Source organism: Anopheles aquasalis, chromosome 3 (genome assembly GCF_943734665.1).
Source record: "Anopheles aquasalis chromosome 3, idAnoAquaMG_Q_19, whole genome shotgun sequence".
NCBI lineage: Eukaryota > Metazoa > Arthropoda > Insecta > Diptera > Culicidae > Anopheles > Anopheles aquasalis.
In genome coordinates, this window is record NC_064878.1 from 60,576,049 (window position 1) to 60,593,548 (window position 17,500).

Genomic DNA, 17,500 nt, shown 5'->3' on the forward strand with positions numbered 1-17,500 from the left:
TTTCGATCAGTATCATGACTGTTGAACAGGTTGATCGTTTGTTGCTCTATCTCTATCACTTCGTTACAAAACAAGCGCCAAAGCGACCAACATTGCGTGATTAAAACAGCGCAATCTAATACATTAAACATACTTCATAGCGCTTCCAACCAATCCCCTTTATCAACTGCACGCCTATACGTAGCACTATGTCAAAAAACACACATGACAGCAATGTATTTTTAATTTTCCACTATTTTTAACGGATCGATTGAAGCGCGGCGCAACCCAGCTGCCACCGATCGTGACCGGACGCAAATGGTGCCGAATGCGAAACCCCTGGGGCCTGCACTTTTCGCTTCTCATCTCGATTCTCTAATTTGTCACTTCGGGACGCTGGCTGGTGCCGTGGCAATGTGGGACCAATGTGGACCGGTTCACCCCGGCTGCTGCTGCTACTGCTGCTGCTGGTGCAGAAAATATTATAAATGCACAGCATCTGACACCCGTTCCGTTCGGGGACACAGCGAACCGAATTCGTACGTGATCTAATTCCTTCGCTTCTGCTTCATGTTCCGCACTAGTGCAACAGTGTGTCCTCTCTCTCTCTCTACGATTGGCCAAAAGCAAACGACAGATGCAGCAGCAGCAAAGCCAATGTCTAACTGCAGCAATAAATCATCGGCCATAAGTTATAATTCCCTCCACTCTCCTCCCTCTCCCAAGGGGTTCGGACACTCACTCACTTCGAGTGCTGCTCTCCGGTTTTCGATAAATCAACTGCAGCGTGCGCGATGCGCTCCTCGCAGTACTGATGGTGTCCTCAGCCCTCAAGCACGCGACACGCTCGCGTGACGAGATGGATTTTGAATCTTAATTTTTGGCCGCCAATCCCGGTCCCGGCCGACCAATCCGGAATAGCCCGACCCCCGGGCACTTGACATCCTCGAGCAGCGTATATGTGTGTCGGCGCTCCTCTTTTTGCGAGCAAAACGTCGAAATTGTAAAATCACATCACCACATCACGTACATGACGGCAATCAGCGAGTACTGCAAACCGCTGGCCGTGGCGACAGTGTGTCCCACATAATTCATCTTAGTCCTTCCCTCCCGTGGGGAGGTTGGTCCGTTAGATTGAAGCCAAAAGGGAGCAAAAAAAGTCAAATGAAATCCTCGCGCGGACTTGCGCTGCAATTAGCTGCAAAAGCGGTCGCATCTCAGGAGAGCCGCCTGGACCGTGTGGTCCGGTTTCTGGCCAGCACGTCGTACATGTCACCACAACCGGAGCATTCGTTCATTAGTTGGTGCAGCACCGTCCGGACAACCAAACTATTCATTTGATGTTTAATTATCAAACAGGCAGTAAAAAAGGGCAGGGAGAGAGTGGGAAGGTACGGTGCGGTGTGATCGTGCTTGGTGCTGCAATCCATCATCAGCCCTCAGTCCCTCCCCGGGAACAGTCACATTGGCTGACTGGGCAAAAAGAGGCGGACAAAAAACCGCGGATTTTTTGGCACCACACCATTCCTGGCATCGCGGCCAATCGGTGTGGTCTGATCAGAAACAGCTTCTCTCGTTCTGATTGATCCATTTCCTGGTCCGAATTGGCCGCGGAATGGTGCAAGCTGTCAGCGGCCTGTCGCTGACGTGGCACAACTCCCCGTGGATCCCGCACATTCCCGTGGTACGTCGTTAGGAGACTCGACGAAATTGCTGCTGTAAACGACCGTCCGAGTCAGCAGTACAGTGACAGTTCGGGGCACCACGTGCAACGCATCGCATGGCACGGCGTCGACAGCTGCATGGCGTGTGCATTGGCGATGGATGCGCACAGCTGTGCAATTCGTGAATTGAACCATGCAACCGAGCGTTTGCACAACCAAATTGGCAACCACATGGCACGAAAGGGAGTATCTTGCTATCATCACGCGACACATCCGTCGAGCGTTCGCCATTCCATCCGCCATCCGGAGTACAATCATTGCGCTTGTGTGCATTTGTCATCCCGTTGGTCCAACAGAAGCCCCATGTTCGTGCCTTATGGGAATTTTATTTTTCCAGCATTATTTGACCCGCAGAGACGGACAGTGACAGTCGAGAGCGCAAAAGGGGCGCGCGCGCGTCACTCCGAGTCGGTTTTCAATTTCTAATCGACATTACCCTTCGATGGTTTTCGTTTGGACGTTTGTGTTTGGAGTCACTACGAGCTCGAGGATGGGTTTTCCCGAGTTTTCCTCGTTCCTATGCTGCACTTCCGGAAAAAAAATACGAAATCCCGTTCCAAAACAACTTGGGCCTTCAAATCGAATATTGATGCGTGGAGATGAATGCGAGAGCTTGTGGGGTGGAGATATTTTCAAAAAAACATATCCGCATCAGCGTGACGACGCAGGGACCAAGCAGCAGGGTGTGTTGGTGTTGAATGTTGACGAAACTCAATTAACGCCATCGTGACTGTGACGTCAATCTGTGGCAAGCCGTTCGTTCGTTCGTATCCGTTGACATTCATAGTTATGGTGCCTACGTGGCGTGGCTGCCGTTTGTTGGTTTTCAAAAGGCGACTCCCAAGAGAGGCGCTAGGGACCAAACGGGACCCCCGTACGGTGTGTACACAAACTCACGGCCACATCACTTTGGAACCGAAGCACGCGCTGGATTGTATGATTTGCATTTGCAGAGTGGAAACGCAGAGTCGCTGCGCATCGATATGCATGTTGTGTTTGAATATTATTCAAAAAAAAAAAAAAGAAACGGTCCTTTTGTGTCGATCTCACTTTATCCTTGCTCGGTGGCCACTCTTTGCTTGGGGTAACTGTCAAAAATCCTGCCAAAAAAGCATTCCGCATTCGATTGTTGTTTGGTCACTTCTTCAAACAGAATTATAGCTGAGGCAACTCGAGCAACGAGCTCGGCAACTTCACTGGCTTTTCCGTGGATAGTGTGCAGTGTATAGAGTGCAGCTCTCTCTTTTTTGGTCTCTCGCTTTGGCCATTTCGTTCCAAGCATTAGCGTTCCTGCAGCGATCTATGATAACACATTTCGGTAAATTGATTTTGGAAGAAAGCTTCTCAAAATATTCCAAATAATTGGAACTATCGCTTTCGAGCTCGCTTAAGCTCTTCTGAACCCTTCGATTGTAATTGTATCTCGCAACAGAAAGAGAGAGAGAGAGAGGCCATTGAGGTGGATCGGTACGAATGTTACACACGGCGCACTGTTGTCCTCTCCTCCCTGAGGGACTTTCCTCCGATTGCGTACCATCTTCGCACGTAATTCGCTCACAAGCGAGTCCTGGGACCTGGCACTGGAGGTCGATCCACTGTTTCCGTGGTTCGCGAATCGGAAACCCAAAAGGCCATTCGCCTGAGCAACGATTCCCGGGGACACATCTCGGGGAAAAAAGGCAAGGGGCTCTCCCTCAGGGGTGTATGTGTCAATAAAGGACGTCGAGGTCGTGCTAGCTCAAGTGACGCACGGTCATGGGATTCCAGGGGATCGTGCGCGTCCCAAAGGGGATACACCGTTCAACCAGGTCCCTCTACGTTTGTGTGGTTGTGTGCGGAAACGTGAAAGGTGAATATTCACCAGCTCGTGACGACGACGTGTGCTGTGGCTATGGTGGTCGCGGTCCTGACGTTTGACTTTGGCTTTGCTGGCTTTAATGCGCGTCCTCGGTCGTTGTTCGTGTGGGAGTGTACGAGCGTTTAATGTCCTCCACCACCACCCCATTACCACCATTTGGAGCACCTCGATAAGAGATCCGCACAAGCCAGCGATCCAATGACACATCGCTCGCCCGCTCGCTCGCTCCGGATTGCACGAAAATGGCGATGAAATTAGAAGCTGAAGCTCGCGCGGTTGCGGTTTGGACCCCGGTTCGTTGAGCTCTTCGCGTAAGCGGATTTCATTACCAAAAGCCCCCTTTCCTTCCCTTTTTGGTTCGCGCTATCTTTCTCTTTCTCTGTTTGCCCGTGCTGTGTGGTTGTTCGTGCACATCGTGAGCCTTCTAGAACGCTTTGACTGTTGCGGCGCATTGCCGACTGATAGTGGAGCAACTGAAAGGCGCAGCTGATAGTGGAGTAAAAGACGAGAGAACTTTCGGTTTGATCCTCTTTTGGTGTGCGACAGAACCACACCCAGGGACTGTCGGTTGCGTTGCCAAAAAGCACGCTTTTCTGTAAATTCGTTTTCCACCCAAGGGTTCGTATCTTGCTTCCCTTGAGCGCTAGAAAATGTAATATTTGAACGGGATAGCAGAACGAAACGTTGTTGTTGTGTTGCGGGAACAGCAAATTGCTGTTGTGGATGAATGTTTCTTTCTTTTTCATTTTCATCCCGTAGCGCACGTCGGAAACACTAGAAACTGTTGCTGCATGATTCATGACTTTCGACGCGACGCGTGCGACGCGAGACGGAGCGGTGGAAGGACGGAGCAACTGTTTTGGGAAAAAATATTTGTTTTTCTCACACTCCACACTCTCCGCTCGACGCCACTCGACGACTTTGGCTCTCTACAATCGTGTCCAACCGACACTTTGCTGGTCACTTCTTTTGGTTCGCCCATCAATCTCGGCATTGCGACGACGTCGCCGGTCAACTGACGTTCCGAAGGAAAATCCTCATTTATCGCACAGCGCGCACACACAAATACACGAGCCACGGCCATGAAGTACCATTTCGCTACCTAGAGCGTGGCGAGCGAGTGGAATGTGGAATGCTGCCAGTGTGCTGCTGCCAAGCTCGCGAATCGAGCAAGATTGCTCCGGCAGATTCGTCCTTCGCATGGCACATTCGTAATCAAATCCAGGCAAGTGGAATCCTAGGACAGCAAGGACAAAGGACAATGTATGGTGGCGGAGGAATGTACCTCTCTCTCTCTCGCTTCCCCTTACGTTCTACTTTATCATCGAGCGCTGACGAAAGCTTGTGTCATTTGTCTTCTTGCTGGCCCTGGACTCGGGGTATCGGTTTTCGGGTTCGGGCGCCAGAAGCTCCTTTCGTTGCACCACAACTGTCAACGCGCACCACGAAGCCCACAGAAAAGGGATTAGTTGGTTGGGGAGGGATTCCTCCTTCTTCTCCTAAGCACTCCCGGTTGCCCTTGCGCTAAGGAGCCCAGAATCAACAGAATGTTGACGAATGGTTTGGCGGAGGACGCGACAATCCGCGCGTCCTTCCGGGGTTTTCCCCGTTCTTTGTTTCTTTGACTTGCCGGTTCGCCTATCGGGTGATGCTAGGTATCGTAGAGGTGTCACCAACCGAGGCAGCCGACCGAGGGGCTTCGTAATAACATTTTTCTTATCCGCACTCTCCCTTTTTTTGCTCGCTGTTTGTTGTTGCAGATAAGCTCCTCGGTTTGCGTCTTCTAGGATGAAGTGACGTCGTTAGCATCACCAGCAGCACCACCACGAGAACGAGAACACGAGATACGAGGTAAGTGCAGCGGTTTGTGGCCCTCGGTTTTGTTTTGATGTACTTTTTTTTCACATTTTGTCTCTCGCTCTCTATCTCCGACACTGTTGCTGCCGATGTGTTGCAAGATCCGTCCGTCATGCTAGAACACTTTTATTGATAGCAATTACGGAGCGGTTGCCATCCTTCGGGGTGAATTGATACGAAAGGTTCTGTAGCTGCCGTTGATGGATAGTTGATAGCGCATTTCTTCAAGCGCTTCCCTGGTGGTCGATAGACGGTGAAATAAAATTTTTATCCAAATCGAGTAAACGAAGCGAAAGATTGAAGCTAGCGGTCGCCTTGAAACGGGTCGCATCATGATGATTTTGTAAAGTGCTACTAGATGAAGTGTTTTTTTACGAGAGTTGATGGAAGGGAACAGTTAATAGAGAAAAGGGACAAAACAGGAAAAATAAATCAAGCAAAATATAACTTTCGTAGTAATACCCTTCAAGTGAAGAACTGTGCTACAAGGATTCTCGGCATTAGAATACTCTACTTATGCAATTCTCCAATGGAAAACTTTTCGCTATTTTCCCTTCAAGCAAGACCGACCAATTTAATGAGGATTCATTATTCTCAGACTTGTTGGAGACAAACTTTTGGGGTGTGCAGTTGGTGCAAAATCCTAGAAGGGAACACGAGAACGATGCCTTCAAAGCCATATCTTGCTTGAAGGAGCATTCAAGTGCGAAAGTAAAGATAGAATGTTTTCAGGGTTTTGCCGTTTTTTTCTCCCTGGAAAGAACCAAACTATCCTCGCCTCAACTTATTTCGCTCGTCGTTCTTCTCTCTTTCTTTAGCTGCTGCACCGTTTCCGTTGCCCTCAAGAAGAAGAGTGGAAAGCAAAAAAGGGAAGTGAAAGGAACGAGAATTCGTCGTTCACTATTCATGTGCCAGCTGGTTCCCTCTGGCATGGTTTCGTGTTGGGCGAGTCAACTAACTACTTCCGACGGTAGTACCCGCCTTTCACAGTGTAGAACGTAGACGTGGACACCATCGTTTACAGCATTCGACGTCGCAGTTGAAGTAAGAGAATGTTTTCCGTTACAGGACACATTCAGGACAAGCCCAGGTCCGGTGTTTGTTCTCCTGCTCGAAGCTCAGATGGATTCCGGTTTGCGTCCATCCATTCTGGACAACTCATGCCTCATGTCCACGTCCTCCTGTTTCTTCTGCAACTCCATCTAAACGGCCAAATTGGACGGATGTAACGATGTTTAAATCCAAAGAAATCCGTCGATTCACCGAGCTCAGTGGCAGGGGGCCTCGAATTTGGGGGAAAAACGCTCGAGGCGCTCGTCGAGTCGAAACTTGGAACCGACGCTGACGAAAAACCCAGAAATTTGTCACAAAATGGGTCAAAATGGTTCCCGCTTTTTTCATCCTGTCATTCCTCTTCCCCGGTTTGTGCTGTGTATCGCCATCAAATCATGCATTCCATGCTGTCAGTCAAGACCGGCTCCCCCGGGGGGGAAGACTAGAAATTGCCGAGCATCCCAAGTTCCTGGCAGATCCCCGCCTGGGTGCCCGCATCACGCAACAGCTGCAAAGTGCTGACTAATGGAAATGGTATATAATCTGCGCTGCGGACATGATTGAACAGCCGAAACGCGCTGTTCTGGGCCGTCCTCTGACTCGAACGCGCGACATGATTTATTCCAAGTCATCAAACTTGAACCCGAGATGGGTGATGTCGTCGTCGTCGTTACCTTTCTTGTGCGCGATACAATTGGGCCGGGCACTTGCTTACCGCGTTGGTTCGCGTGTCAAGTATGAGCTTGCAAGTTGAGGTCGATTGAGCCAGATTGGCAAGCGAGCAAATCCAAAAAGTCGTCAAGCAGCTTTCTTTCCTTCGGTGAGACGAAGACTACTGGAGCGACTTATCAATATCGACCCTGGAACACCTTGCACTACAAGCACTTCTCCGGTAATTCTACGCACCGCACAATACCGTGTTATCGACGGCCGACCGGCAAGACGACCGGTCCGGTTTTAATCCTTTTGCCTCGCCCGGAGGGCAGAGGAGTTTTACGGAGAACGGAACGGAGGTCAAGCCTCACAATCAACCGTCTTTCCGTTCCCCGGTGGCCTAAGGGTGAGCCGAAGGTTATCGCACAATTTGCAGTCCTGCGTCCATCGAATTTGTAGGACGGTTTTGGGGGCATCGAACCGCTCCGGACCAAAGTCTAATTTATGGCCAACAATTTTTAGACATCTACACTTGACCCTTACACTTGAGCACGGTTCTTCCGAAGGCTGACCGAGGGACGTACTACGCACACTCACGCATACACTTCGGCGTCTATGAAATCGAATTCCGGTCACCAGGCAGCGGCCGGTTCAATTGAAGGGAAACGAGCAGCACAACATAAAGAAGTATTTTCATGATTGGATTGGGATTAAGTTGGAAAGTTTGCCGTGCGGACCGGGCCACAACGGATATACGGTGTTCCTCCCCTCCCGGGGGTAATGCGGGTGCGAAGGTGTGTTTTTTTTTTGGAGAGATGAATTATTGTGGGACCACCATCGTCGATGCCACCGAACGAACCCTCGATAACTTCGACGGCACGCGGGTCGATTATGGAGATGATGAACAAGTGGCTGAACTGCTGGGGGGGGTCTTTGGACCTCAGCGGTCGGTTCGAAATCATCGAAAATTCTGTGCAGCTGCATAATTTCGGACCACCGGTTCAGATTGGTCGCGTAATTCAATTTCCGAAAACATTTCGAAACAATCTACTAGTCAAGGGGGGAGGGAGGTCAAGTTGTTTGCCGTAGCGATACACAAGGAGAAGCAAAAGTTGCCTCTCATTTGGAACGTAGTTTTCGTTTGACCGGAACGCCTGGCCTGAAATTGGCTATCCAGCAAATACAGAGGTCTCTAGCGTCGCCACCAATCTAAGACCGCGACAGTACAACTTCCGAGCCGCCAACGCCAATCCCTCCTTCCTCCAAAACAACTGACACAGACTCGATGCTAATTAATTATACGTCAATGCGGCGCGAGGTGGCGAGGTGCGAGACAAATAGAGAGAGAGAGAGAGAGAGAGAGAGAGAGAGAGAGAGAGAGAGAGAGAGCGAGGCGACAAAAAGCTGGGAATTATTATCGGGAGGACCCAGAGGCCCAGTGAGTGACAGCCAACCATTCTGCCGCAGCCGAGGGAAGATAGCGTGCGCCACGCTGTTAACTTAACGCTAGGCCCCCTCCTTTCGTCCTTGCTACTCCCCCCTCCCCCGTCACCGATCCGAGCGTACCGAGCACCGAGCAGCGGTGGTTTGTGGATCCGTACCGCAGACCGCAAACGCAATCGTTACTCAATCGCAATCCGGTCACCGCCGCCACCGTCGCCACAATTGGCACTCGAGGGATTGGAGGAAAACTTTTCGGAATTTTCTTTCCACGCCACCAGTGCCGCCGCTGGCCCGATGGTCACAGGAGGGGATAGTCAGCAGTAGCAGCAGCAGCAGCAGCAACGCTCTGACCGCACTGGAAGTAAATCAAACGAACGCTATCGATCCAATTATTCCACAGCTAATTAATCAAGTGAGTGAATAAATTTGCCTCCTTAGCATCCGAGATTGGCTCGATCGATCGGTCGTCATGCCGTTGCTACATGTGATCCGATCAGACTCGCAATCGCACCAACCGCAGCGCAGCACTTGGTTTCGGTGGTGGCCACAGTCAGGTGCCCAGGGTGAGACAGCTGATTCCGCATCGTTCGCAAGGTGACGCAGCCAAGATGAAGGTTTCTTTTGCTGTCTTGTCGAACATCAGAATATAGAAGAGATGTGAGATTGAATGGGAAGATGATGTGCTTTCTTGCGCAGGATTATGAGCGAGCCAAGGCCATCGAAGACGTTTGATAGACTTATGTTCCGAAGTAGCGAAGCTGCAGAAGGAAGTAACATTAGAAGGAATTATGATTTTCTACTTGGTTTATAAACATTTTTTCCATTTTTCTGTACTTTCTTAAGAATATTGTGGAAAACGTTGATTGTGGAGCAACAAGCTGATAAAACAAATAAACTTATTATGAACACCAAAATGCCACCAAACATAAGGAAATCGAAACTCTCATAATAACGCTCTTCAATCAACGTGGTAAATCTAATGATTTTAAGCAACATAATCAACTTGTAAATCGTAAATGATCGAGAACAAAGTAACTTTGCATTTTCGCTTAATAAAAAGCTAGTGTTTTATAGTAACTATAACCAGAAACGCTAAAACCGCTCTCTACCATACCAATTCCAAGATTCGTGAACTTTAGTTATGTGGATCAAAACTATTCGATAGCGAATGGAATTTGCAATTCCCGCCAACACTGTCATCTATGCTATACGCACCTGCACCGAGCCGTTCCGCATTCCGGTGGAAGCGAGAATTCGAGACCAAGTTGAGCAACGAAAAACCAACACGGAACACACGCCCGCCCGCGGCACGGTGTGGTTTCGTTTTAGTGAAATTATTATCATGGTCCGACCAGCCTAATTTCCATCTCCCGAGCCCTTTTTCGTGAAATAGCTCGAAGATGCCGCAGATGCCCTTCCCTACCGTGCGATCACCACAACGCCTTAGCGAGCGTTGAAGGTAATGCGAAAGCCACCGACAACGATTGCGACGCGCAAAGTACTTTACCATTTAGTGCCGCGACGACGGTGTGTTACGCTATACGCTCGCTTGCCCTCGCTTAACGCCGGTGGCGATGACGAAAGTTTAAAGTTTTTAGCCCCGTTCCCGCAACCACCAAACGTCACGCCATGAGACCTAGCACCAAAAAACGGACCGCAGCGTAAGGAAGTCGTTCAGTTGCCGGCTGTAGATGAAGTGACAATTTAAATTATCTGCCTCGAAAGCATGCGGCATGCGGTGCGGGTCTCTTTGCTCTGCACCTCATTCCTGCTGCCGCGAATTAACTCACGCCCTAAAGCCTTACCTCACCTCACCGGCACCTGGGACCGAAGGAGTGACTGGCTGGCGTTGGTATTCGAAATGAACACGTTATGGTAATTTTGCGTGTAGCTGCTGAAATGCTGGTGAAAAATCCATTAACCATCTCTAGCGCGTGAGCGAGAAAGACAGACAACCGCCACACCAACCGTGGGGCCCGTGTTGTCACGCTATACCGCGGACGAAAGCCGCGTACGCCCCGAGGGAACCGCAGTCTTCGTGGTACCGATGGAGGCGCCAGGTAGCTGGTGAATTTCGCGTTTCTTTTTCGCGTTCTCGCGAACGATGTTTGTAACTTCCACTGGGTTACCCCTTTCGGGGACGAGAAGCCTTTCGATCGAAAAGGCTGGTGGCCACAAACCAGCGAGCAAACAACCGGCCGAGCGAGCGACCGAGCGAAGGAACCGTGAACAGCAAAGACCAAGCAGGATTCGGGGTGGTTTTTGCGTATAACCGAGGTTGCTGGGCCACCGGTGGTCCACCAACACCAGAGCCACCGGCAGTCGGGTGCCCGTTTTTGGGGGCCGTCCTTTTTTAATCATACTTTTCACCGGGGGTCCGGTGTGTGTTCCCTTTAATCACTTGATTAGAAGCACCCGTGGAGCGCTGATTTCTGTTGAAGCGAGGGAATGAAAGCAAGGGACCGAGACACAAACAGAATCTCACCTCGCACCGCAGGAACGGGATTTTCCACCCCGAGGAAAGTCGGGTTTTTGGGCGGATGAGACCGCTTTGATGGGCGCACTGCAACCGAAGCCAGGCGGATAAGGTGGCTTTTCCGAACATTTCTCCTTCCTGTCCGGTGCCGGTGAGAGTGAAGCAAGAAGCTAGGAAGCTGGAATGATTTACGATGCATCATTTTTGACAAATTGCTTTTGCGAGCGTTTGGCGTTTGCAGTGGATGATATGAAGCTTCTTTTTTTGTTAGACCACTGGGACTAGAAACAAAAGAAGCATAGATAAGTTTGGGACCCGCGAGAACGTTTTTTGATAAATTTATTTCCCATTTGATGAGGGAGCGGTTGCATTGAAAACAGCAGAGCCCTACGCTAGGAGATGAATTTGATTGTTTTCTCATTAGCATAGATGGCTTCAGGCACTGTTTTTCTAAAGTGACACTTCCTCTTACTGTTTGTTTAGATATTCAAAGGGAAAACTAAAGAGGAAACACTTAGCAACGTAAGCAGGGTTTACTTGAGCTCTTGCAGAATATTTAAAACTTTAAACGGGATAGTATTAAAGTAGCAGCGTGTCTATGTAGAAAAATAATTTAATAAAGACGAATTGCTATTGCTCCAATTACTACTCAAATCTGTTTATTTAACGACAGCTTTAAAGCTTTGAGAATTATCTAAATCCTGGCACACAAATCCGTTTCTCACAAAAAACTCCTTGAGTAAACCTGTTGCAGCTTAACATTTGCATCAAAATAGCTCATTTCCATTTCACACTCACTCAAAACAGGCCTCAACGGATCCGAATAGAGCACAGAAGCGGAGCGTCGTAAGTGAATTGCGCTCCGATGAACAATGATCCCGCTAATAATGCCTTTCGTCAACGCCATTCACTAGAGAGCCATTTGTAACCATTTTCACGACACAAAACGGCGACGGCGAGTTCGGTCTCCCATCCCAGGGTGCACCATTCCAAATCTTCCAAATGACTCATCTCGAGCGAAACTATTTAATTATGTCAGCAAATTGTCCGCAGCAGCGTGTCGGTCAGCCGATTCAATCCATGGCATGGCCGTCCGTCCGTCCGGACGACGACGTGACGAGCGACCAACCGCGCAAATCATGTCACGAACAAGCGAAGAGCGCCCAACCCAACAGTGGGCCAGAGATCATTTCAGGCGTGTTTTCTTCTCTTTTTTGCGCCAGCCAGTCGGCCAACCAGCTAGCGTAAGATGACTTACTGTCACGCCACCTCGCAGGTAGCCCTCCACGCCACGTGTGGTGATGGAGTGAAAAGGATTCACCCAACCGGTGGCGACCGTAGCGCGCGTTTCCTTTCAATAAGCGTGCATCCGAGCCGTGTTCGAGCTGCACAGAGGTCAAGAAGGGTGCCAGGACACACCACGGGGATACACTTTGCCACGGCACGCTGTTTGCGCTATTAGAAAATTAGTTTTGACTTTCAGTAGACACAGAGGGCTCTGGTGGTGATGGTGGTGTGTGGTTGTCTTGTTGGCACACACTCATACTGGCATTTATTAATCATTCACCACCATCCAGTGGATCGGGACCAACAACCAAGATCTGCTGAATGCCAATGGTGAGCTCACCTCGCAAGCATAAAGTGGAGGAACAGCCAGTAAGCAAAGGCATCCTGTCATGTTGTCCGGTACGCGCTTGTAAAGGTGCATGGCCACGATAGCAACTTTGTTTTGAAGATAGCAACATGCATACATATCAACAGGTTTTTGAAGCCAACCTCATAACTAGTCCGCTAATAGAAATAAAAAGTGTATTTGCTTTGTGGTCTTAAAGAGATTTTAACAACCACTTTTATCAATCTATAATAGAATTATTCCTTGAACCTGGATTCGAACAGTTGTTTACATCTAATTTCGATAAAGAAAGTTTCCCTCCTCTTAATCATGTTCGGCCACGATAGTAATTTTATTTCAAACATTTTTCGAATGTTCTTAACGTAAAGATGCTATCGTGGCCATGCATCTTAAGACATCGGAACGTGCTCGCATTGCTTCCCGTTGCGCTTCCACACCAGACACGGTCACATGTGCTCGCAGTTCAGCTCGACCTTTCTCTGTGTGTGCGCACCCTGATGTTTGTAGTACGGGAGCAGATGTCTACGCGACGCACTGGGGATGAATTATGCAAATTTACTACCTTGTTTACATTGCGCCAGCCGTCCCGAGACGCTAGATAGGCCGGCGAGCACCCGGCACCCAGCATCGGCCAGGCCACACGTTGGTTGCCAACATGTTGCTGTTCCTTCCCTTCAGCTTCTTCATCTTCCTTGCAATTACTCCCGCTGTGTTGCGCTTTTCTCGGTACTCGATGGTGTCCAGCCGCAACAAAACCACAACAGCCGCCCAACACAATATTGATCCTGGAACCTGTTCGAGGGTGTTCATGTTGGCGTAATTCGAAAATGGACTTCTCTTTGAATGTGGCCAGTGGACATCTGTTAGCTGCGACACCCAACAACGCGACCACGGTTCGTGGTGTCGCGATCGATTGCGAATCGCGACTCCTCATCGCGGTCTATCGTGTTCCTATTCGACCGCAAAACGGAGCAACAGCCTCTCACACGGTGCATGACGGCCACGGGAATCCGTTCCGATGGACAAGAAACCTCTGAGCCGACCGGTTGTCCATCGACATGCGGAATGTTTTCGCTCGTTCGCTCGAACCACTTGTTTATCGATCTTCGTTTTTCTTTCGGGCAAAACGATACTGGCCGGTGGTGCGTGAAAACGTAGCCGTGAAAACATTTGCCCATGTGTCGTGAAGCAAAATAAACGCCGAGCAGCTCGCTGGACAACCCTCACTGAGGGTAGAACGGGCGCACCCTACTGGCGCACTCCTGTCACGTACACTTTGGACAAACACATTCGGTCACATCGTGCGTGGAGTAGCTCGGACAAACACTCACATACACCGGCACATACGCTCGGTAACTAAAACCGACACGACGCAGACCGGGCGACGACATCAAGGCGATACCGCGTCAAGCAACCGTTCCTCCGGTCCGCCAACCGGTCAACCGAGCTCGGTCTCGGGATTTGTGTTTTTCCGCACGACCGCGAACCGCGACCAAATGGCCAGGACCCGGGCCCGGGCCAGGAAAGACTTTGTCCCAATTGCCCAAGCCGCTCACGTACCCGCGCTGTGGTCAGCACGTCCGCGCCCGTTACTCCGCCGGCGATCGTCGATCGTGTTGTTTCGTCGACCGTTACTCACGACCAATGTGCACCAGAACATTGTTCCCGTTTTTTGGGATGGAGGAGACGATAGGAAGGGAGAGAAATGTTTTTATAACATTCTGTACGCAGCATCCCCATCTCGCATCCCGCTCATCATCATCATCGACTGCTTCTCTCGCTTCCCATCTCACATCCCGCACCGGTTTATGGAATGTTGGAAAAGCAAACTATTCCGGTTTTAATTACATCGTGGGTGCGAGTGCGTGTTTCTGTGCTGGCCTTGTGTCGTGTTATGTGTGCGAGTGCCTGGCGGATAAATTGAATGAGTCAAGCCGTTTCGCTTTGGATTGAATCTTTGTTATCATTTTGGGTTGCGAACGACGTTTACAGGCAAGCGTGGTCGGTAGAACAATATCCGTTTTCCAGTGATGGATGCTTGATTGCGTTACCGTGTGACACAGATAGACCGATTGGAGTGCCATGCGAGAGTAGGAGTACATTTTCAATCAACGCATAAAAGGCTAAAAACTGATAAAATGACATTTTATTGCATTGCGTTCGAGTATTGGTGAAGTAAGTTTGTTGCGATTTGGTTACATTGCAATTCTTCTCTCTTATTATATCACTGCTAGAAAATTATTTGATAAGTGCCGTAAACATTGCTGTTCCTATTGATCTATAGTTAGCCGACTGAAATGAAATGTAGATTTCGTTTTCGTTTCCATGGCATCAAAACCTATTTTTTCGTTTTTGATTTTATATAGAAAACCAAACTGTTGTTCTAATTGCGGCCAATTCCTAGTGATGAATTTCGATTACAAGAATTGTGCCATCTTTTCCAGAATGTCGAACAAGTTTTTCATGTTTTTTTCTATTTAATTCTTTTTTAACAACTTAGTGGATTATTCATTTTTATTTTGCTGCTTCGCTAGCTCGTTGTTAATCTCAGTTTTTGCCCTCTTAGAAATGGATTTGCCAATCCTTCAAACGATTACACGTCTAGAGCCTCATAATACACCGACCGATCGGCATTCCGATCGAGATTCTATCATCAATTGGAGCAATAAACCACCATTGTTGTGTTAAATTAATGACGGATGATTGATCCAAGCCGGCCCTGTGGAAAGGAGAAATGTGCAACCAGATCTTGTTCGCGGCCATTTGCTAAAGAAGCGATAGCGGCATTGCTAACCGTATCCGGCATTCCAATGGCCTGCTCAACCACGGCAGGACATTACAGGAATGTCCTATAATGGTTTATTGTGTCCCGTCTCACAACTGCTACTGTCACCGCCAACACCACCCCGAGTGCAAACAAGAAGCTCGGATACCGTGAAAACCCGGCGCTTTGGCGCTGACCGACGGACGCAGGAGACGAGAAGACGTTTAATTATCTTTTTTAGCTGCCCGATGGGTCACTTGGCAGGCTGGTTCGCGCCCCCAGAATTTAGTGCATCGTAAAAATGCCGCCACCTTCCCCCCCCCCCCGGCCGCCTCAAGCAGATTTGATCACCACCACCCTGAGCTGAGCCGAGTGCCAAGCCACCGACCAAGAGGGGGCATCCTCCTCGCGCACCAATCAAACTCATAACCAATTTATCGTCCACTTTATGGCCATTCCGCACATCCGGAACGGGAGCGCGAGCCCGAGCCCAGCAAACGGCTGTCAACAAGCGTTACTGGACACCACCGCCATCGGACGCCATTTTATTGCCATTCTTTTTACGACTGTTTGCCGTTCGCGATTCGTGCGGCTTCCTGGTTCTTGGTTCATGTTCTGTGCCAAAAATCAACCACCACACCATCACCTTCTTTTCCTTCTTCTTCTTCTCCTAAGGACTTTTCTAATTAAATTTTGGATTGCACTCGAGTGCAGTGTTTCCCGGGGGCGACGGCGACGACGACGGTGCTATAGGCCACGCAACGTTCTGTCCTTCGCAGATCCACAGGAGCTGGGGGCCGCACTAAATGATCCAGTTATAATTTATGCGCCTTCCACTACAGTGCATGAAGCGAAGCAACTGCACAACAGCACGATTGCCTTGGTAAGCGATTGGTTGGTGAGAACGCTGAAAGGCCAAAAGGAATGCGCAAGGGAATGCATTCATGTACGGAATGCCGGAGTGCATTTGACCAGCTAGCCAGTGCGCCGATGCAGTGTAGTGTAATAGCAAACAAAATGGGAGTCTAGGTCTTTATATAGGAACAATAGGAACGAGGTCCGTGGCTGCATTTGCCAGTCCTTGGTCTCTGCTGCTAATTTATGCCCGCCATGCTGTTCACCTTCTGTATGGCGCGTACATGGCACTCAATTGTCGACGGTGCTGCTTGTGTCCTCATTTGTGGTCTCATTGCGAACAGGTTTTGAGACGGTTGCCCATATGGACCTCACTGGGGTGCCTTGGAAGCTCATTGCGTCCATTCTTGAATTAGATTCTCGTTTGAAGGCAATCTCAGTCAGCATCTGGCAAGGGATCGAGGCGGTCCGCTGCCGATGTCTTTTCGATGACAGGCCAGTTATGTGCCCTCCGTCCTGTACCGTTTCTGGGGTTGCTGTTCCCGGGGAGTTTCCTTTGTAAAACTTTCCGCAACCTCGCCAAGCGGGCGCGCCCCCCCCAGAAAGGATCAAATAAATCAAAAAGGATTCGCAGTTTTGATTTATGAAGAAAGCTGTTCCGGCTTCGTCTTTCGAAATGTTTCTCTTGCACACCACACGGTTCGGTCGGTTTGCGATTGACGGATCCCGGAAACTTGGAACGGGGTCCCAACAAACCGCAAGTCTGGGGACCATTTCCTGACGTTTCCGGTGGCGAGGGATGTGGCCGCGTAGTAAAGGTATTCCAAGGCGAATCAATCATTGTGTCAGTGAGTGAGTTATTCACGTTTCTCCCCAAATGGGTGGCCGCGATCATTTCACCATTATTCGCTTCGCTAAATGATCCTTTTTATAAACTCTTCTTTCGGGGGCTGAGCGGTGGACACAAAGTCCCCCCCCCCCCCCCGGTGTTCGTTTTTCTGTTGACGCGACAAATCGTGGTACATACCTTACGAGAGTGAACGATAAGCCATTGCCAATCAGGGAAACCATTTTTAATTGCTCGACCTGATACGCACACGTGTGTTTGTGCGATAGTCCACGCGCCAATCGAACGTGCTCTGGACCGGAAAATGGGTTCGGAAAAAGGATTCGGAAGGATTCTGCACACCTGGCTTGTTTCGTT

The 17,500-nt window shown here is 49.6% G+C and overlaps 1 protein-coding gene across 6 annotated transcripts in view; it reads left to right on the top strand.

The window, feature by feature from the left end:
- LOC126575277 (potassium voltage-gated channel protein Shal) overlaps positions 1 to 17,500 on the top strand; it is an 80,284-nt gene that overhangs the window by 30,440 nt on the left and 32,344 nt on the right. For all 6 annotated transcript variants that reach the window (XM_050235898.1, XM_050235896.1, XM_050235897.1 and 3 more), the window contains exon 4: positions 5,322 to 5,412. The gene's annotated coding sequence lies outside the window, so the exon portion shown is untranslated. The remainder of the gene's footprint in view (positions 1 to 5,321; positions 5,413 to 17,500) is intronic.